Here is a 23,070-nt window from a genome sequence, read left to right on the forward strand (position 1 = left end):
GAGCATTTTACTCAATGTCGTTACGCCGGAGAATCACGTAGACCACTCGCGCGAGCAGGACATCTCCGAGAAACAGGTGCGGTGTTCGAAAGGACGGGCGATGGTGTAGGTGGCATCGCTGGCCGTGTAGGGCGACCGAGCACTCAAGTTTACGGGGGTTGTCGAGGGGGTGGAAGGCTGCCGTGAGGCGAGCCGAGAGTTAGCGCCTGCGTAATACCATCCCTGTCTACTTGTCAGCCAAGCGGAGCTGCCACCACCCTGCCCGCTTTTCCTCTCGCCGCTATTCGATAACAAACTCCACAGTACTGGCACGGTACTCCGGACGCTCCGGACTACCGGGTCGCTCGAACATCGCACCGTTCTTCATCGGTGTCGGCCGGATATCGATAGCCGTGTTTACGCGACGACGCATCGGCGACCATTGTGCGATTCGTGTTCGGGATCGATTTCGATCGGGTACAACCTGGATCGTGGCTCGGCGACGTATACGCGTAAACCACGGTACATCCCTCGGTTCACCTGTTACAAACACCCCTACCTTCCCTGCTCCGAAAACCGTATCGTTTCGTTTAATTGCTTTTCACTCTTGAATGCGTGGTTGACTGCACGAAGATGAATCGCGGTGGACTTGGCTGAACTTCGGAAGGATCGCGTGGATCGATGAACGGCCGGCGAACATCGCGTCCGCAGTTTCTTTTCAAATCGATCATTTGAGTGAACGATAGACCTGTAGACTGTTGGTACGCTTGTTATGGTGTATAACTTGTTGCTCGAGCTCGCACAGTGGCCGTTCGTTTCTATGTCTTTAAATCTGGAGCTGCGAATTCGTTTGCCCTTGTGTTATGTCGATCCTCCGGTTCGTCTCTTTTGGGTTACTCTGGATTCGACGTTCGTATTATATGGAAGAAGGATCGATTCGTTTCGGGTTGATTCGATACGAAGATGAAGATGGTGCACGAGGATTATGGGAAGAAATTTTCGTCGCCCTAAACGGATCCTCTCATTATTCGCGGCTTAGGATGCCGATAGCAAACATGCTCATCCTATCCTCCATATTTGCTCATGGATTATACTGTTTCCCCTTGGATCTTCTAGACCTCAGGATGATCGAGTTTCTACCGATCGGAGGTTCACTGACACACAGCTACGTTCGGGTTCCGAAACTCGTTTACAGTTTTCTCTCGACCAATCATTGGCGAGAGGAGCAGAAAAGGGAAAGGCGGAAAAGGTGATGCAATTCTCGTTCCTCGATTTGCATAATACCCTAGGGGGAACGGACTGATAAAAAGAAAGGGTGATATGGCAGGGATTAACGTTGGTTTTTTAGTGAAAAGGTGACGAAGATAAAGGAAGAGAAAGTGGCCGTAGACCCGATGATGGAAACAAATTGGAAAATCTTCTGGATGATCAGCGTGGGCATTTTTACGATCTCTTAGAAACTCGTTTTAGTATTTCACCAACGAACGTAAACGTACTTTGGCAGTAAAGATCGATTTTCGGATCAGGACTATCCTCTCGGAGATAAGTCACATTTATATTACTTTGATCCCGAATCCTGACAATTTCTAGATGCTCTTGAAACGATGATGGTTGATTAATGTCTCGTTGCACGTAACGCAGTTCGATGGCCGTTCTGGTCCAGGAAATAAACTGGGATCGCGAAGAAACCGACAGCGACTGATCGTCACCTCGGAGTGAGACCGTCACGAATTCAATTTCACGCATCGAAATTTCGTGGCCCGTAACTCGGCTGCTTTCTGACTCTCTTTATCGGAATCTCCCCCTCTCTCTCGCTCTCTCTGTCGTGCCTCTGATTCCGTGAAAAAGTCGATCTGATCCTGCGACAGATTGAATCCTTCGCTCGCAGATCTCTCGCTTGTGGCCGAATTCGTCACGGAAATCGGAGAGACATTATCGGCCGATAAACGATCCACTACGTTCTATCACATCGTTATTTTTTATAACCGTAGACGGTGATATATAAAAACACGCATATCCATTTATATTATGTCCTCACGTCGTATCACCATTATTTATCATTTTTATATTAATGCCAAGCACATCGCATAATGTTTAATAACTTTAATAAAATGTTTCATAAAAATGAATTGCTTTTTGCCGAGTGCATGAATGAATTAATTCTGTAAGCACCATCAAATGAAAAATTCATATAGTACATCTCTTAATGAAATACAGGAATAATCAAGAATTTTATGTGACTATTTCCATTGATACTCTTCAACAATGGTAATACGACAGGAGGAATGCATATAATAAATTGGAGGAATCACTGCTGGAGAAATTGAAGCTTCTTTCTCTTCGTATCGCTGTAAAGATTCCACAGAAATCTTCGATGCCACTCTTGGCACGGTGTCGTAAGAATAAGAGAAATGTACGCTTACTGCGATCGATCAGCCTTTTGTTCACCTTCTAGCCGGCGATTATTAAAATTTATTGGTTTATCGAGCATGATAACCCTCGCCTGGCAGAGCGGAAGGACGTTGCATTAGGGAAGGTCGTTAACAGGGTCACCTTTATCTTGCACCATGTGCTAGAAATACTCTAATATTTCCAACGTAACGCGTTACATAAGGTGTCATAGCGCGTACCATTTTTCTGCACGCAATTTCAACTTCCATTGAAAAGAAATGTAAAAGCATAAATAATGCTACACACGGGAACTTTGATTAAAATTCAATTATGAATTGAAATCGCGAAAGAGAAGTGTAATAAAATCTATGAAAGAATGTCGAAACCGTTGAAAGGAAAGATTATGGAATTTGTATATTCTCGTAAAGCTTTGCACTCTTCCCGAACCGTACGGGCAGGAAATATTCCATTTTCAGATATCGTCTCGCGGATTTCGATTGAAAACATTTCCATTAAAAAATACTTCCCGTGGTATAAACGCGCGGCCCGTACTCGTCCTATTTACTTTTCATTTCGTCTATTAAGCACGGTCACAAATTTTCCTCTTGATCCTCTTATCGGATCCAATTCAGTCCGCCGCCGCCTTATCGACCTGCAAAAATTCCCAACGTGCTGCAGCAAATATGTATTTCATCCCCGTAGGATGACTTCCTTAATGCGTGGTTCGGCCAGGAAAGAGAAACGGGAAGAGATCTTGCAAGATCCCCACGTGCACTCCGATTATCAACTTACTGATCAATTAATCCGTCCCTTCCCTTCCTTCAGAATGTTAAATAACGATCGTCGACATATATTAATTGGAACTCGATGAGAGGATTAAGAACTAAATGGACGGCTGACCTTTTCCTTCGCCGACCACTTTCGTTATACCAGATCACTGAATTCTAACTGGGTACATAATCTTCTCCTTTCAACGTGTAGACTATTTAAATCGAGTCGCCTAATTGATGTCATCTTAAAAAATCGCTTCTTATTTCGATTGTATATTTTGTTATTCTGTATGCAATATAATTTTTTGCTTAAAAATATATCAAAAGCCACAGCTTCATTTATTATTCAGATGGTTTAATAGAAGAAATGCATATTATAAAATAATTATAATAAATTCATCAAAACGCTTGAAATTCTGGATGAAGGAATAATCGAATGAATGGTTGAAAAATGCATTTGAAATGTTGATGCCGAAATGAAACTAAATTTAATCCTGATAAACGTTTAATGGCTTTTCCTAATTTTAATTAAGGTGAATGTCCCAATTTCTGTTCACTTCACAATTTCTGCTCGCCTGCGTATTTTTCTATAATTTTAAACGTTATCTCAAATTTATAGAAATATACGCCAGTGAGTTGTGACGTGAACAGACATTGGAACATTTATCTTATTTCATTCAGATTATTTCTGAAAACTCATTCATTTGCCGTTGAAACGAAAAATCAATTAGTACAGCTCGAGAAAGTGAAATATTTTATTTAGAAAGTAACCAATCTCGTTTGCGTTTAGCAAAATGTCTGTTCTGAAATCTAAAATAAACATTTTTCTTCTAATTTTCGTATAGCATTTTTATGAGAGATAAGATAGTTCAGATTACAGTGGGTTGTGGGTATAAAAGTATATGGTATTTTTATTTTTCTGAAATAAGCAAGTTATTTGGTGTACCTCAGGGAATATAAAACAGCATGCATTTTTATACCTATTTTATCTATTACAATGAGATTATTATTCCTCGAGCTTTCTGATTCCGTGATGATAGTCCTCGTTCCAACTATTCTTCTATACTTCACCTAAACGATTACAAGATTCGAGTGTAGTTGGGCAAGTTACCCGCAAAAGCCCCTATTCAACAAGCGAGCTTCTTCCGCGAAGACGAACGATTCCGAATTTCCTTCAAAGATCGTTTTCAAGCTTACCGTCGAATATTATCCGTGCGCCAAGGAACCTGTCTCTCGAAACGCTGCGCTATCCACACTAAGTTCAACTCTTCATTTCGCAATAAACTGGCCGTAGTCGGAAGTTCCGACTCTTCAAACGGAAACCTACTTCCTGAAAGCGTATATAATCCCGACAGCTGTTGGTGTAAACCTGTTCCATTCACTATTACGCCTCCCTCTTTCATCATTCATTTCAAAAACTGAGATTATTCTACAGTGCTCGAGTCTATTGAACGGCAATTCTACTCCACAGTAACGAACAACAAGAGACTTTTCTACTAAAGGAGAAATGAAACAGACATGACGATTACACTATTGCAAACACACGTAATAGAAATCTGTACTGTTTCCAGACTTTGTAGATAAAAATTTTTTTTCTTGTAATTATATACATAATATCATATAATTAGACTGCAGATTTTCATACCAATTAAAACATTTATGGTATCAATTTAAAAATTGTATCATTGAAACATTGAAATCTACACTTAGCTTCTCATTTTCTGAATAGTTTAATAATTTTATATTCAATTCTCTTATAATGTAATCACATATTGTTGGATTCTTACCTTGAAAACTAGATGGATTAAAAATGAACAGTAAAAGCAAACAAACAAAAGTGAATAGTAAAGACGTTTAGCCTTTAGAATAGTCACGGACGAAGCCTTTCCCATTCGTTAAATTCCAATACGTCGACCGAAAAACGAGGCTGGCCAGATGGCGGTCGGTACTTTCGGCTACTGCTAAAACGTGCCCGACACCATATTATCGGCCGTCGTGATTGGGTATTCGTTCGAAATAAATGACCGCTAATGGTATTTCTGGTAGGTGTCTAGCCCGATAATGCTCGTCGCCGGTTCGGCCGGCGTTAAAGCGATGAAAACGCTACGCCGCTGACCGTCCCGTGTCTCTCTGAGCTCCGCTAATGATCCGACGGTTTAATCGTTCCCGTTGAATCGTCCACGGGTGGAACCGGGTCTTCGTTGTTGGGTCACGTAGCACGAGAACAAGCCATCCTGGATCAGCACCGCAACGCCTGCAGGCGAAGCTACGGCAATGATACACGATGTCATCCGCTGAAGCGTCCCAGGGTCTGCTCCCGTTCAGATTCCAGGTATGAGCCAGATTTTGCAATGATCACGTAGCCACGCGTGACTTTTACCGCGATGAATTTTCCTCTATTTGCTTCGTGTCATGGAGCAACGATGACCGATGGCACTTTTCTTCAGACACTAGATAAAAAGATATACGGATAAAGAATTGTGGTACGATCGGCCGGATGATGAAAATGGTATTATGTTTACATAGAATCACTATCTGGCCGGTTTCATCACCGGCGAAAGGAGAACTGTACTCTGTTTCTCTTCAAGGACGGTTTGACTAGCGAAACGATGTAGACGAAAACAGATAAATGAATCAAAGAAAGCAGCGATCTTTGCCTTCGTTCCCAACTATCGTGGATCGTGAGATTAAAGTTCCGTCGCAAGACAAATATTATTCGATATTATACGTATACTTCGGACGGCAAGTCGTAACGAAAGAAAAACACGAAACGAGTCACCCTCGAAATTTTCTCCTCGCAGCTCGCATAGTGTGTACTTTACGCGTAATAAATTTTGAAACCGACTTACCAACACAACGTCGCGTCCCATTTACATCGAGAGGCTTCACAGGAAATTGGTATTTTTGAGTTTTAGGCGTACGAATCCTTCGATAAAGTTTTCCATTTGGCACGTCTGATCGGCACGCCTTATCGTGGAAACCGCGATACCTTGCAGGGACGAGAAAACATCAAGTGAATTTCCTCTGTGGAATACTCGTCTCGTGGAAAGGAGGCAAAAGCCATGGAAAAGCAGGAGGAGGGTTCGGTGTCGAAGCTGGCTTTACTGGCGGCCCTTGTTCCTTTAATCTAGATTTCTCGCGAATCTCACACGGTGCACGCCGTTCTTAAAGGCCTGTCTTCCTAAAGAGAAACGGCTAACTTGTTGAATTCACGTTCAAGAAGGCTCGCTTTGAAAACACGGCGAAGTCTCTTTTTACTTCGCCCTCTTTCAGAAACCAGTCAATTAGCCTGTAATATTTAAAGACTCTTTTCTCCCCAACCATTCATGTTTCTACAGTACGCGTACTCTAGAGGCTGCTAATTTTCCAAGATACTTTTACCAATGAGTAGAAATTTTGCAGAAATAATGACTAAACTTTCGAGGCGGTTAGCAGCAATTTTTTATGGCTTAGAATAAGACTTCGGATTTTATCTGTTTAGAGAGAAATCTGTATAAAATATAAAAGAGAAATGTAATCTATTGTATTATATGAAATATCAGAAAATCCAGTCTCTACATGATGAAAGAAACTTTTGTTTAAATCATATTTTCTGAATTGATGACATGAATATTTCATTTTGCATAAAAATCCGCAGTATTAATTGTGTATCACAATTGAATAAGATTCAATTTGAGCACAAAGGTTTATCATCGTCAATACACTGAATGTGTAGTTTCTTCTTTTCAAGCAACTACGAGTACGTATTGTCTTGATACACGTATTGTTTTCATATTTCTGTTTGTCTTTGCAGCCTGCATACTAATTCACCGGAATAGATTCCAGGTTCTCTGTGCGCTTTCAATACCGCAAAGAATCAATTGGTTTGACCAGTTGAATTTCCATCAGAATTTCATTGATCGCGAGGAAGAAAAGGCGGCATTTTATTTATTCATTAACTTTGAATTCCTGTTCGCCGAGGTCGCCGGTACAATCGCAAACGTAATAATTCAATATTCCACCGTATTTTTCTTTAATCCTTTTTGTACACATCGTCTACAGAGTCGCGTCCCCCATGGAATGAGAAAATAAAAATTGTTCCCCGGAGGAAACAAGCAAAGGAATACCGGAGACTCGTGCCGACACGCTTTTTGCATCGTTTTCCACATTTCTTACAAATTAACTTTTGTACAGCGAGACTCGGTGATCACCGGTGATGAAAAAGTTGCATACTCTAAATGAAACAAAGTTCCCGTATCAGCTCATACATCTATTTTTTAATTAGCGCGTTTCGGTGAATACAGCCGCTTGACAAATATTCAGAATTAGTAAGAGTATGATAAACTTTAAGTAGAAGCCTGCTGTTCCTATTTTAAAGCACCGATGCTTCTTCGATGCTCCAATTCGGTAGCACGTTCTACTCCCAAGGTGCTCGTAGCTTTTTATGTGCCCGATGCAAGTTCTTCCGGGGTATCGTCAAGCGTAAAGGTCGGGTATAAAAATTCAACCGGGAAACGGTTAAAAAGGGATAGGAGAATGCGATAGGAGTGACGGGATATGCTTTCTCGCGTGATATTTACGAGACTCGTTTGAGAAACGATGATTGGCCAACGCGAGAAATTGTTGATCAGATCGTGCGCACGGAATTATTAACCGAATATCCGAGTTTCATCGCGTTCTGGCGTTATCAGCACCGGAATATCGTTAACGAAATTTGTGTCGGCTATCGAGTAAACACAATTGTTTATTTAACTAGGTGATTGCGCGTATTACATACGTAAGTGCAGACTGCAGCAATGTGGAGAGTTCGTGTAATTTGATGAGTGCTGGATAAATGTGCTTGGAAATTTGGTAATCGAAGTTGTACGATGCTCGTTCATATTCGCTATCTGTCGATTTCACGGAATAGACAGGGACGCGTCGCGCCGCAACGACGACAGGGATTTAACGTATTTATGAATCGTTCTGATGTCTCGTTAAAAGTTTAAGTTCATCGAGGGGACTTTGGAAATCGTCGTTGATCCACGAAATAAGTTTCACTTCGGTTACTGCGAACACGAGCTTGCGAACGCGCTCCATTTCGAAACTCGTATATCTTGGATATCCGTCTGGCACAGTCTCCGACATTTCTGCTTCGACATTTGTGCCATTTTACAGACGTGTTTCACGCGACCCTTTTCTCACCCTCGACGGAATTAACCATATGGAAACTAACGGAAGAGCGTGTTGCTGTAATTAAAAGAGGTTGAAGATCGAGTACGAGTGCTGGAGACCAGTTCTCATTTTCGCATTTAAAACCCGGAACTATGTTTCACGCGTGCAATTAACGTTGCTTAGAATGGGAAAATAAAAAGGAAAAACCTATCAGCAGACGTAAAGCTTATTCGCAACGTTACAACGAGATTCCCGACTCGAGAGAATTATCGCGATAATAAATAGCAGTCGACGAGGATGCAACGGCACAGCTACACTTTGTTTTTACCTCGCAACTTTGCAATTGGGAATTAAACCAGCTCGGCGCCAAATTTCCGCATGCACAGGCTTGCCGCTTCGTCGTCGGGCCAGGTGCTCTATCACTACCAAATGCATCTGGCATCGTATGAGATACATACGTCAACCATCTAGACAAGTTATCTGGATTTTATTAAAGCATTCACCATTTTGCATCAGAATTATAACTACGCATTACGAAAGCTCAGATTTTAGGAATTAAACATTTGGTACTCTTAACAGGACTTTTAGTAAAAACGTTCCTTTCAAATAAAATTAATTTACAAATGGATTTTACACGTTTCTGATTAAGAAACTTTTTTGATTTAGGAACATGAAAGTGTAACGTAATGAAAAATAAGGAGAGAGTGTAAAGTCTCAAAGCGTAATACCAGTTTTAAGAAGATCATTATGTATACTTGATTAACTACATGTGTAGTCTTGAATCACTCCAGTTGATTCTCTCCCCGACACTCTTTTCCAATCGCCTCGCGTTCCGCGTGTGTTTTTCCATTACCGCACGATACCGGCGCAGTGCATTTTCAAACTCGTCACTGTAATTATCGATGTATCGATCGCAGGAAGTGCATCGAGCACCAAACAGCCTCTGACCGCCAAATTACAGGAGCGTGGTCGAAAACGTTCATCGATCATCACGGTTATGTACGAGCAGTTTCACGTTCCACAATTCGCCGGAAATAAATGCGCGATATCATAAAACAGAACCATTGGATACGTTTCCCGTAAAATATGTCCAAGGATTTTTCGATCAAATCCCGAGCGTTTCCCGTTTCGAAAATTCCTATATATATCTAGCAACCATTCGTTTCTTATTCTTAGCAAAATTGAATCGGATATCTTTTTCACTCCGTCGTAATATTCAACAACACATGCATAAAATTATTGAAAAATCAATATACAATTTGAGGTACAGAGTCTTTGGCTTGATACCGTTTCCAAAGATTGAACTTGGGAAGCGCTACCGACCCAGGTCTCACCGCGTGGAGGTGACTACATCCAAGACTCGTGCAATGGTCAATCCCCACTGCGCCCCTCCCATATGAATTACCACTCTATTATAAAGAGAAAATATCGGTAGAGATTTTATACGATTACGACTAAGACTCTAACTCTAATTCGCGTTACAAAGTTAGAACGAGAAGAAAGCTAAGCACAATGGGTATTTCAAAGGAGATGACCAGTTGACCACTAATTTCAAGTATTCATCCACCTTGGATTGATCAGTTGGTCATCTGGTTAAGGTGAAATGAAAATGTCAAAATTCGTTTCTATTCATTTATTAATCAGAATTTAATCATTTTAACAATACATTACTGTATTTCCTACTGTAGTGATCCTTCTGACTTTCCATAATCTGTTGATAACGTTGTAAGTGATATGAAAATTGAGCGTAAAAACTTAGAAGACAGGAGACAGAAAAATAGAATGGTGACAGGTATATTCTAAACATGATAAGTATATAAGTACTAACAAAAGCATCAACGAATTCATTATTCACGGATAGCTGGGTTATCGCGACAAATTCCAAGGGCATCATTTTCTGCTCGTCTGAACGCAGTTGAACATTCATCGATCATCTTGGAGTTAAATGCACCGTTGCGTGGGCTCGACAGCGTGCAATTTGACACCCCGCCGGGAAATCGATTTCAGGTACCGGTCAGGTCGATGTCACCTGGCTCGGTGCACTGATACAGAGACAACGTCCGCCTTCTGTCTGAAAATTGGTCGCACAGGGATGTGTATTAGTACGAGACCTGCATTCTCTTTTATCGCGCGAATATAAACTGTGTCGAGCGCGTTCGCCTATTGTCGGAAGTCGGAGTACTTGGCCTTTCGATTAACCGGGACGTGATACGACGTTACGTCCCGAGAATAATGGACTCCCGGAGGTTTGCTTCTTAGAGAGGTCACATTAGACTCCCCACGGACATCTTTTGGTGATTTCGTGGGCGGTTAGCAGAAGAGGATGCGTGTTGCACACCGTGAACCGTGTAAACTGTCTCTTGATTAGGTGGCCAAGGAACTGGAACGCAACTACTGAGGAAGGAAGAGGAAGAGATAGGATGCAAGAGAGATGGAGAATGTTCCCTCCGGTGGAATCGCGTTTTGAGATTGCGATGTTGCTTAATATTTCAGTAGAAAGGAATCGATTTATGTTGATATATTAGTTGATTAATTAACGAAATAGGAACAAATCTACTTGCAGTAACTTGTATCTCATTGAAAATAAAAAATTGATAGTAATTTCTTTCTCAGAAAATACAGAAAACTACGCCAGTAATTCTTGACTCGACTAAAATGAATTTCATTTGGAATTAAAACGTTTCCAAAAAGTATTTTTTAATTTTAATATCGTGTTAAAATCGCGGTCGGTTTAGTGGTTCGATTAATCGAAAACTTTAAGAATTCTCCACGTCGGTAGACTTGCTTTTTCATGATAAAAAATCAATCGCTGAGAGTGAATTGCAGCTCGATAGTGTTCGCTCGTGCGAAAAGTAATTTATTGTGATTCTCAATTGTTTTCACGATTCGTCTTGGCTGGTTTCTCACGACAAGAACTCGAGCCAAGTTTCATCGCCGAGTTACAGTTCGTCGTTGGATGTAACGTGAACTTTTCGGAGTTGCACAAGTCTTCTCTCGTGGTGAATAATGACTGAAACTTTTATAGGACGTGCTTTCTCCTGATAACGTTTAACCGGTATTGGAAGCGGGAATCCTGCAATCACGGGACATATAAAATGACACAGTAATGACGGCAACCCTAAATCTTGCGTTTTCTCGTATCATACCGTTCTTTCGTATCATTATCAGCGAACAAGCGTTGCACCATTGTATGTACATACTCTCAACTCATCGTATTTTGGACGCGCATACACATCGCTCGCCGTCGATCGCTAACGGCGATGCTGTACTTATCGGTATTTAAAAATACAATGAGTTAAGTTCATTCCCTGTTCATAAGAATATTTGCAAATATTTGTTGTCCAAAAATCTGGCAAATGTCTCAAATTAATGCTCGACATGAATTATTTCAATTGAAAGATCGTACTAATTCATTAAACAAGTTCTATAATTGGAATCACACAGCAAATCGTACAATAATTCTTGACTTGTTCCAATAAATTCTTTCGCATGCAACGATGATATGCAATGGTAATGCGATACAAGTGAATACGTATTCCTTATTACGAGAACCGATAGATGAAACAAGTAAAGTAGTTATTAAACTGAATCGCAGTTGATTGTTACGGATAAGCGGCAAGCAACAGGATGCCCGCAAGAATAAATCACCCAGTGCCATCGGGACGCCAAGTCCGCGTCGCGTCGCTGTCGTTTGAGATGGAGCCATTTGGCTTGAATGAAAACCAAACGAGCACCGTTTTTTTTCACGTATGGGCTGACAATCAAGACTGATCGCGCACGCAGTATGACGTCGACGCATTCGTGTCTTGTGCTCAATTTGAAAAATGAAATTTAAATTTAGATTTCTTTTACCTTTTTGCAAATATTAAGTATATTTATCTATACATATAATTGCATGGATTGTTTATATTTCTTGCACATTAAATTTTTTGGTAAATGCATAAATAATGAAATCGGCACAAAATGTTTCTAAAAAGTATAACTGAACAATTTTAAATCTTTGAAAAATATAGAGGATTATATCAGTGTTCCATAAGAATGCTTTTACAAGTTTAAGTAACGTAATTACATTATTCAATTATTGAGATAGAGAACCGCGGAAGGAAAGATGAAAATAAGCACTTTCGCCTTTGTCGAGAAGTGTTAAAGCAAGCGAAAATTTCACTTTTGCCACGTGCTTGTAACAACGGTGCATGGAAACTTGTTATTAATTTCAACATTACGTTCTAGCCGATTCGATTAAATTCCTGTTTGATTATATTTCGCTCAAAGGTAAAAGCAGAGTGGATTGAACGTTCCGCGATATTTCCCCGGGACAGGAAACATTGAAATGCACGTACGTATGCAGGCACTACGTTGGGTCGTAAAGCGAATATAGATTGTTTAAGGACGCCGAAAATAGCCGACTAGATTAACCTTCGGTTGTTCTTCGTGCATATTTCATAGGGCACAAAGAGGCGTGGACGAAACAAAACGAAAGCCGGGAACGATAGACCCAACGTGAAACGAAATCTATCTCTTACTTAGGTTGAAAACATTTGCCTGAACGATGATTGTGAAATGCAAATTCTCGCCTGCCTGAGTGAATTATGAGATATTCTTTTAGGGATGCAACAGCGGCACCTTCTCTCATTGAAAGAAACAATTACCTCGAATTACCGTGTCCATTAAAAAATTACATAATCATCCTTTTCATCAGAAGTACCTCCTCCCTTCTCTTTTCACCCCGAGTACTGATTCCCGACCGATTAACAACTACCGAGATAATTCAGCTGGCATCCGTGAAACGTCTAAAGAAATAATTATCTTAAATTATACTCGTTTCATTCTAGCTTGAACAATTGTTCTTCCTTTGTAAAGATCAACGTCTATGCCTGTATCCACGTTGATCCATCTGATTCTTAGCATCGAAATTATTACAGATAAAAAGTGTATGTAGTTACTTAACAACTTTCTACATTAGAACTTTTCTTAACTAAGATATTTTCCGAGATGGTTCAACAAATTTAATTGCTTGAAATGAAATAAATTATAGAAACGATCTCATAGAAAATCATCAATGCTCCCAGATAATAACTACCCTCGAAATAATTCTCCACGCAGGACTTGGAGCATGTCTTAAAATTATCTCAAACAAATTGATAACGTTTACAAAAGGTACCTTCTTATTAAAATCGCGACAGCAGATCGATCAATCAAAGTCTATTTTATTGAATGAAATACTTGCCATAAATCTGTCAGATGATTCATATTTTCCGCATTTCATGTTGCATAGATTAATAAAAAAATCAACTAGGTTTCAGAAATAATTAACAAAATAATTATTTATTATTATTAGATTAAGCTAATTACAGAGACACTACAAATTGTATCTTTGTCTTTTACAAAGCAGGTAGTAAGGATTAAATGACATGTAAATGTGCAAATGCCATAACTAGCACGGTGGTTAATAAGAATGTGGTCATGGTTTCGTTAACATCATGGCAGCTGATTATTTCAAGCTGAGACTTCAAAGGGTAATACGAGACGTGATTTGCGTGTTTGCGGTTCATGCAAGAAATGAATTCCGGAAAGGTGAATATTCCTTAATTCGACCACATGAGCGAGGCGAATATTTTAATCCTATTTACCGCTAGGGCACGGCACAGCACTGCGTGGCACAGAAAATTTAATTAAGTGAAGGATTTCTTATTCTCCCTTCGCCGCGATAATTCGGGAACGCGGGATGGTAGAAAACGATTCTCGCTGGAAAAGGAGGGTGAATAATTTTCATATAAAAATCTCTTGATGAAACGATATTCTTCCTTTTTGCGAGCGCCCTTTACAATATGTGTAACGAGGGAACATTTTTAAATTGAAAATTCATTTTACTTCTGTCTCAGCTGACGAAAAATAGAAATCATCGCTTCATATTTCAAAATTAAATGAAGGAGACAGAAATGTAACTTGGATTCCGGAAATTAAATTATTATCAAGTTCCTTAATAAATAGGGTAACATCTCGATTTCTCTAATGGTATTTTCTCGATTGGAATCGAAATGGCAATAATGGATAATAATGTTTCAATGTGTCATACGTTAGAACAGCAATGGTAAACTTGGTACGTGCCGCGATTCGGGACGTGCATCCGCATTTTAGTGACATTTATTAAATTGTTGCACCCCATAAATCACCGCCCCTGTATACGCGTCGAATTAACTGTCACACCATAATACTCGTATCCCATAAATCCTCTCGATCGTCATAACACGAGTTGTTTGTTCATACCATGTATGGCATCAGTTCACTAGAAGCAGGCATCTCGAAGATCGATTTATCCATTTCCGTTTATAGTCACGAATAATGAAACGTACATATGCCTCGCTGCATAATTCTCGTCCACTGTTTTACATGCAAAATTCACCTAATCATGAATTACTTAATTTGTTAATCAATTGTGATTCATATTGTCAGTGACAAGGGACAGATAGCAAGAAGTTTTTGTGTTCATTAGTCAATATAAAACAGGTAGGTCGTCGCATTGAATAATGTAAGGCCATGAGATAAGGTCTCTCAGTTCCCATATATTCAGTAGTACGTGACTCGCGTGATTAATTGTGCGAGTCGTGACATTCGACATTGTAATGAGAAGAAATTACAATGTGATGCTCGTTCTCACACGTGTGTAAAATTATACATTCATGGTAGTAGAACGCGATATCGACGTAATCCAACGATATTGTTTGAGTCCGCGTTGTCATCATATTACTTGTCGTATTATGCAGACAAGTAAGAAACATCGTTCTGTTATGATAATACTGATTAAGCTATAACATGCATTCTTTATGTCTTTTTAAGTCTCTCATTTCGAGACCCTCAATTTAGTAATAAGAGTGCTCATTCGAAATTGCTCGATTGAATCTGTGGAATTAGAATCGAATGCAAGTTTGATCGCCGCGATGATTGCTCATCCAATCTTACCCGTGGAGTCGCGAACGACTCGTGCGAAAACGATGGGTTTAACCGTACTACGCCGTCGACGATAAACTCGGAAGCGTGTATCCACCCACAGTTACACCTTCCCCTCGTCGAGATTGATCGACGTAAAACGAAAGACACTTGCGAAGAAAGTTGGCTTCGCTCGCATCGAAAAAGGGTGGCTCTTACCAGGAAATGGCACTCGCAGTTGGTATAAAGTACGATAATTTCATTTCTTGCGTGGCGTTACATCTGTCGCCGTTATAAGCGAGTTAAACAATCTCCGGGAATACGTTATTGCCCATCCGGATTAGAGTATCTTAAAAGCTTTCAACCGTATTTGTGCAACATCCGCATCCATGTCCCGCTAAAGCTCCAAAACTCCGCGAGCATAATTACGTTTGAACGTGGCCAAGTTTCCGCTCGATCGTAACCACCTCGAACTTGCATGCGAACACCGAGTGGTGCGAGGTCTTGGCATTTGTTCCCGAATCATCGAATCCACGGGTGATGCACGAAATTTTCGGGGAAACAAACGTCATCGACCAGGATTCAAAGCTTTACGGCCGTACCAAACACCGTGCAAGATGGACGTCCTGTTTGTTCTTTTGAAAATTCAATACGCTCGACAAGTGAAATGGATTGACGTGTAGAATTTTTTGGCTAAAAGTCACGCAAAACGCGTGTACATGCTAGATTCGAGAGGATACCAATTTATTGAGATGAAAGCAGGATGAAACAGAATGGTACAAAACGTGCCCGATTATTCCACAGCTTTTTTATAAAATCATTTTGAGTGTTATGCTCCTTTTCAATCATCTCACATTTATTCCATCCACATTTTTAAATCGATAATTCCTCCTTCCTGGGAAACAATCGAATTCTGTTTCTATAAGCACGCACTATCTAAATATCACTTGTAATCAAGATTGTACATTATCTACTTGATGTTTGAACCATGGCAGACCGATATTTAAACATTATCGTTGTTAGTATCATTCCTGATACATAGAAACATGCGCAGGCTTGTACATGTTTTTGTTCACATTTCGCCGTGGCGCGTCAACAGCTGGTTAAACTAGGCTTCGCTATCTCCGTGTTTTATTGGCACTCGTCCACTGATAACAGAAGCCTCGCGCACAAAACACAGGCTTGCTATCTCTGTTCCTTCCACGTGACACGTCGCGAAACTAGCAGTTCCTGCTCAATTCTTCTCACGAAGCGCGCGCGCATCCTAGTCATCTACTTGAAACTAATTTTATTCCAATTTTACTCGTGAAGCTGCGAACTTTAATTAAAAAAATATTCGCCTGCCAATTAAACCTCGTTTCAATTTGCACTCCTGTCCGAAAGTTTCGAATGCAATATAGTAGAACCGTCGTTACATGAACACTTGTTATGTGAATTCCGAATTCCATTATACAAGAGTCGAATATTTTCTAAATAATATTTTATCTTTTTTTTTTCTCATGAACACCACCAGTACGTTGCTTAATAAGTAAGATGCGAACTTTAAACAGGATAAACTGCAATACGCCCTAAGCAAACGTAATAAATATTTAGCCAGTTTGATACTGTAGGATAATCAGATGCTTACGCTTGGCAAGCTAAATTTTACAAGCGCGCAAGTTTCCGCTGTTGCACAGAATGGTTAATAAATTCGCATATGCATCGATGGTTTCGTTACTATACGTGAGGAAATTTAAAAGGTAAATCCTCCCTGAAATCTGACCGTACGTGCACCTGGTCTCGTCAATCTGATTATTAATTTAATTAGAAACAGAATAATTAAATTCGTTTCTCTATGTGTATTTCCTCTTTACAAACGTTCGAATACAATTGAGGTACAGGGGTACGTAAATTACATTCGGCGAATTTTTTATTATCAAAAGATATGCTGTAATTCAATCCGGTATTCCCATCCGAAAATTTCTACTCAATCCATTTCAAGTTGGGGTATAATTTTCTATACGTGTCAAACAAAATGTAAACTTTAAACGTGCAAAAAGAACAGGAGAATATTTCTCGTTAATAAACTACAGATTTTATGTATATACAAAAAAAATAAAATAGGAACGCTGGTAAATTGTAAATGACTTAAATTTTTTAGAAAATGTACCACTTGCGTTTTCACATTTTCACGTACACGTTTACAGACAATCCGGAGTTAACTAGGACCCTTTCTGACAATAAGACCAACTTGCAAATTAAATTGTTGTTTCCCCCAGTGAATGATGGATCTAGGTCAAGCGAGTATTTGGAGGTGTAAAGTGGCCGGTGACTATAGGGACAAGGTTTTGATTGAATTTAGGACAGCAAAAAAAGAACGCGGTCCCTCCCTTCCAGGGTTGCTTGTTTCATCTATTACCGTTATCCGTCTGTCCGTCCAATTTCATTTCCACCGTATTATCTCTGTGAGGGAAGGATAGAATTATAATGAACCAATGTTACTTCTTTCTCTCTTCGAACATTATTAATATTTATTATATTTAATCACTATTCAAAAAGATATCCGGAAGGGAGACAGTTCGTTCTTTCTGCATACGTTAATGAGAATCTTGTACTTTGAAAAAATGAAATGAATTTATTTCGCGAACGCAATAAAACTGTTTGCCTGGATATTGCGAGGATTAATAATGTTTCTCTAAGACATCAGAGGGTTTCCTGATTTTTTTTTTCTTCGAGCAATGTCGTCGTCAGCGAAGAAGATTAAGCGGTTCGACTTTGAGACTCGCGGAACAGGGCAACCGTTAAGTTTTAGCTTGAAGCATCCTCAGCGATTCCTGAAATCAATCTTTTTTCAAGCTTGCGTGGCGATTCTATTTAACTTGCCTCGCCGGCAATGGAGTGTAAAACCTGATGCGCCGGCGGTGAAAAACAGCTCGAAACTTGCAAACTGTGTTCTTTCAGTTTTGCTTCTCTTCTTTCCTCCTGCTCCTTCGTGCTGTCAGTACATCTTGAGACTGAAATATTGCGAAACGGTAGACTGGAAACGATAGTCCAAGGATATTTTGTCTAAAATCGTGGATGCTTCACGAAGATAAGACATAATTCAAATTTCATTCTTCCACATCCACGAATCCTTGTTTTCAACTTATTTATACTTTGTACAATCCAACTGTTTACAACATCCGATTTGGGTTCGATCATGCGTTAATAAAAATGAAGAATAAAGTGGATTGATTTGATCAGTATAGGTAAAGCGATCAAGGGAATGCAAAACCTGGGTTGTCAATCCTTTTGTTTTTTATTACTCGCGTACCATCCGCTTATTTCTCGTTTTATGTCACGACGATTATCGAATGAAGTACGGCTCGCGGCTGCCGGTGAAAACACCGACCTGACTTGCGATTTATGCAATTTTTATTTATCCGATGCTCAATTTTTCTCGTCTCGAGGTCCATCCTGTCGCGTCGTTTGTAAATCAACGATATACTAAATATTTAGTTTAATTTATTATTGACACCCCGAACTTCCGAGCACTGTGAGACGGAATACCTATCTTTATTTCCTTAAGCGTACACGTGCAAACATCGTGTCGGGCTAATTTCTCTCCTCGTTTCAGGAGATTTTCCAACAAACTGCCCTGAGAGGGAAACAAATTTGACGACTGTCCGTTTAATTTTAACTCGTCGTGAAATGGCCAGAAATTTTTTCACATTTAGACGTAGCGGAAAGTTTGGAAATTTCTCTCCCGTCGCATATCGTGTCCCGGTTTTAAGCGTGTCCTCTCTTGTCGATTACGCAAATTATTTTTAAAGGTCCTCCTCGTTCCGTTTCAAACTTGTTTAAACGAATTCGTGACGGACGCATAGCAGCACCCATTTTTCCTCTAAACTATTTTAAATCCCGGATAAAATACTGTTTTCGTATTTCAAACAAGTTCTACATGTGCGTATGTGTCCAAGTATTTGCAAGTATTAAGTTAATGGATATGAAATCTCTTCTTTAAATGCGGCAGACGTATTTAGTTGTTTATTTGCAATGTTCATATTCGAAATTTTTCTCATAAATTCATATAATTAGAAGTCCAGTAGTAGCATATGGCAATTTATAAAAATATCAGTTATGCTTCAACATTAATAATGTCTCTCCATTTACAAAAGATACATTAGAGTAACGTGTAGTATATCCAACTACCCAAATAATAGTAGTGGAATATGTAATTTGATAAACAATTATCATTAATGCACGCTATGTACCGCTTATTCGTATTACTGCTTTCAATTAAATTCATTTACAAGCTTGTTGCCAAATCATTACTAATCAATATTTAATTACCTACATCAATTGTTTAAATTAATAGACTATCGAAATAATTTATTTAAAATTTCGTTTGCCTCATATTTATTCAAAAAAACACAAAACTTGGAAAAGGGGAAACGGTTCAGGTGTTTGAACATGTTTACGAGTACGTAGCCGTGCTAATACTTTGACTCCATCAGAATCAATCAACCGATAAACTTTGAGTCCCTATTTCATTAACGTTTCCCAGCGAAAAGGGAAATAATTAATGATCACGTCGATCATCGTTTTACACCGCGTTCCATATACATACACTACACGCGCACAGAATGATGCCACCTAAATTCAAACGTTTTAACATCACTTCCGATGTTTACCGTAACTCACAAAGTGAAATCGCATAATTTAATAGACGTCCGCGGAATCGACTACTTTTATCGTTAATTTTATCAGTGACTGGGCGCATTTAACCGGGGGTGTTTAGCTTCCACACATGAGAACACCTCCGACCGTCGTGATAATTTCGTCTCAATTAAACAGACATTAGGCGTCAGATTGTGTCGACATAGACTATCTTTTCAGACTTCAACATTTGTGAAGTCAATTTATAAAATTAATGACGAAACACATTTTCGTACAATATAATAGTAATCAGATCGAAATGAATTTTTCATTGTTAGGCACATTGATTGAGCTAAATCATTGTCACCTTTACACCTGCGTTCATTTCGAACTGATCCAGTTATCATCGTTTCGCCCGCTCGTACCGTTGAAAGTCACTCAACAGTATAATTAACGAATAATTACGAGTGGAAAATTGTCGAACGGACGGACGGGCATGTCACGATTTAACGAGGAAAAACGCTTACGCATCCAGAATGCTCGTGTCAGATTCTTTCGTTAAAATTCATTATTCAATCAAGCGATCGTTGATGCGTTGAAAGAGTCATGTTTTTTAATGTACTTGTATCGAATATTGTTTGTGGAGAAAGAATGCGTAAGAGAGGCGACGTAAATACGCCTATGCACTTGTATCATTTGCGTCAATGAACTCGTCTTAAATGAAGTACGAGTAGATGAAGACATTTAAATATAATCCAAGATTCAAGCATATATTTTTCTATCAATGAAATCTTTGGCCTAGATACATAGGGTGAATGAAGCAACTGGACATCAAGATATATAGATCCATTCATCAGGGGACGGTTCATTGTACAGTTTGAAGTAATACACGAGCCTCAATCAACGGGCAAGTTACACTGAGCCGTATTTACAATGTCGCCCGTCGTTAGCTGTCCAACACAATCAGCCAGAGGTAACTCATTGCCTTCTGGGCTACATACAGATAAATTGCGGCATGTGCACGTAGTATGTGTCTCTTGGAATTTCCATGTAAACATTACAAGGCTCAGTAGCTAATTAATGAATTGACGCAAGACATGGAAAGCAAATAATGAGAAAGGAGGGAGATGTTAGCTTCTTACATAGAGAAATGCGTACATTATGAAAATTTGCAATTTGTTTAGTTATTCTGAACGATGAATCTAGGATCCAATGTGTATTCAAAATATTCTCAGATGTATGTATTTTAGTTACAATTTGGTAAATGCAAGCAATAATTTACTGCCAATGTTCAATTATTTTATGCATACGAGGCGTTAATTACGAATTTCTAAGAACAATGTAACAATCAGATTTATAAAGCACGAAATTTTTTCATTCTTATCTCTAATCTTGAAAGGAAAATGGAATACTGCAAAAAAATTATCAATTGTTCTGACTTTGTAAAAACCGAGGACCTTCCGTCCTTAATAGAAATTCGATAGAGGACGTCAAGAAGGTGCAAAAGCCTAGTGACCGTCCTCCCTTTGATTATTACATGGGTCCCTGATGACGGGATTTAGATTCTCCCCCAGGAAATATAACAGCTTTTTTTACCATCGTATTTATTTCCAAGCAATCCTATCCTGATGATTTGTTGCAAATTGTTCTCCAGATGGAACCTTGTATCTTGGCTTGCTCAAGGGTAAGTTGTATACAAGGAGATTCACGTACCTGCAGCAATCGATATCCTTCTTTTGTTAGAAGCGAAATGAATGGTTCAAATCGTATTACATACGCCCAGTTATCGCTGTGATATATCAGCAATTTCCGAAGTTGCAGAACGGTAGCAGTGCTAATTAGTATTCACAGAATGTTCAAAGAGCAGTTTGAACTTGTATTTTTTTATCTAATTACTGCGCTCTATTCAGTCTGTTCATATAGCGTTGAAATTTTCTGCGGTCGTCTATAATAAAACGCAGATCTTTGTCCCAGTTCGGCTAATGTGCAATTAAAATTTCCCACATTCCACCCGAGATACGTGTCACGTCGCATGACAATATCGAGTATCATTAAATTTAAAATTCATGTTTCCATCGCGAACGGATTTTTTTTTATTTGACGGATTCCACGAGCTGGATTGGAAAGCGTGAATCGCGGACACGGCAGAACCAGCGGCAAGAAAAAACAGCCAGCGAGACGCGGAATCATAAATCTCGTATCGTGTAGGTAAAGTCGCAAAAAGACCGTCTCGTTGCCGGCGTTTTCTCTCGAGCATTTATCAGCCGGATCGATCGATTGGCCTGATCTATCGCATTCTTTAAGCGCCATCGAACAGAGCTTCGTACGTGCCAGGCGTTAAGGACGGGACGCAAGAGAACCAAGCTTTATGACAGGGCTCCTATTTCCCTGTTTTTCGAACAAAAAATAGTTCCGTGTACCAACGGATTTATTCGTCGCGGATCTGTTCGGACATTTCCACCTGGGGAACGGTACTATAGATTAAGGAAACTATTTTTCTTTACAACGCGACGTGGGACGTGAAACTTTCGAGATTTATCCGATTTTTTTGACCAATCGTCGTCCCTTTCATCCAAGTTTCACCGTCCTCGCCACCCTTCTAACCACCCTTATCTAGTACAAACAGGAGACCGTGGATTTTCGTTTCTCTTCGATTTGTAGTTTGACAATTTCGTTTCTATTCCGAACTTTCCGCAAGTTTTTATAACTTCGCTTCGCATTTACAGTTACGGTTAAGAAATATCAGGATTTGGCGTACAGACTCGTTCCATATCCTCATATGGCTAAATGTGAACTCGTTCGTAAAGTTCAAATGTATACATATTGTATTATACGTACGCATAAACGTTTGATTAAACCAGACATTGTAACAATGGGAACGAGCCAATGAACATTTGACATTTTAATGGATAATCCGAGACCGTTTTTAGTCACGAAAAATACAATATTTAATCAATTGATTTAATTAATGATTCAAATGCTCGAAACTCGAGGAGGAACGTATTTTTTCGAACAATGCCATTGACGAGTACTCTTCGAGTGCAACGAGCTCTCAGACCAATAGAACTTGGCGACGAACGAAAACTAGCCGATAACTTTTCCTATACTTTATTAATTAACTCCATCGATTCGATAAATTATACGCAGAGGAGAGCTGTTAACGAACGGGCTTGTTAATTACTAATTTAATCGGTTTTCAGCGTCAGTCGCCAAAACTTCACGAAAACCAAGTTCTCCACCATGGCCCCGTTGT

At 39.5% G+C, this 23,070-nt stretch overlaps 1 protein-coding gene across 2 annotated transcripts in view; it reads left to right on the forward strand.

Annotated features, from left to right (window-relative positions):
* Positions 1-298: 298 nt before the first annotated feature.
* The window catches only part of 5-HT1 (serotonin receptor), a 98,581-nt gene continuing 75,809 nt past the window's right edge, over positions 299-23,070 (forward strand). Inside the window, exons 1-2 of one of the 2 annotated variants that reach the window (XM_018022045.2) lie at positions 299-501; positions 5,187-5,472. The gene's annotated coding sequence lies outside the window, so the exon portion shown is untranslated. The remainder of the gene's footprint in view (positions 502-5,186; positions 5,473-23,070) is intronic. The other variant, XM_026812345.1, reaches the window with a different exon arrangement.

Source organism: Ceratina calcarata, unplaced genomic scaffold (assembly GCF_001652005.2).
Source record: "Ceratina calcarata isolate Rehan_Ccalc_2016 unplaced genomic scaffold, ASM165200v1 scaffold27, whole genome shotgun sequence".
In the NCBI taxonomy this organism is placed as follows: domain Eukaryota; kingdom Metazoa; phylum Arthropoda; class Insecta; order Hymenoptera; family Apidae; genus Ceratina; species Ceratina calcarata.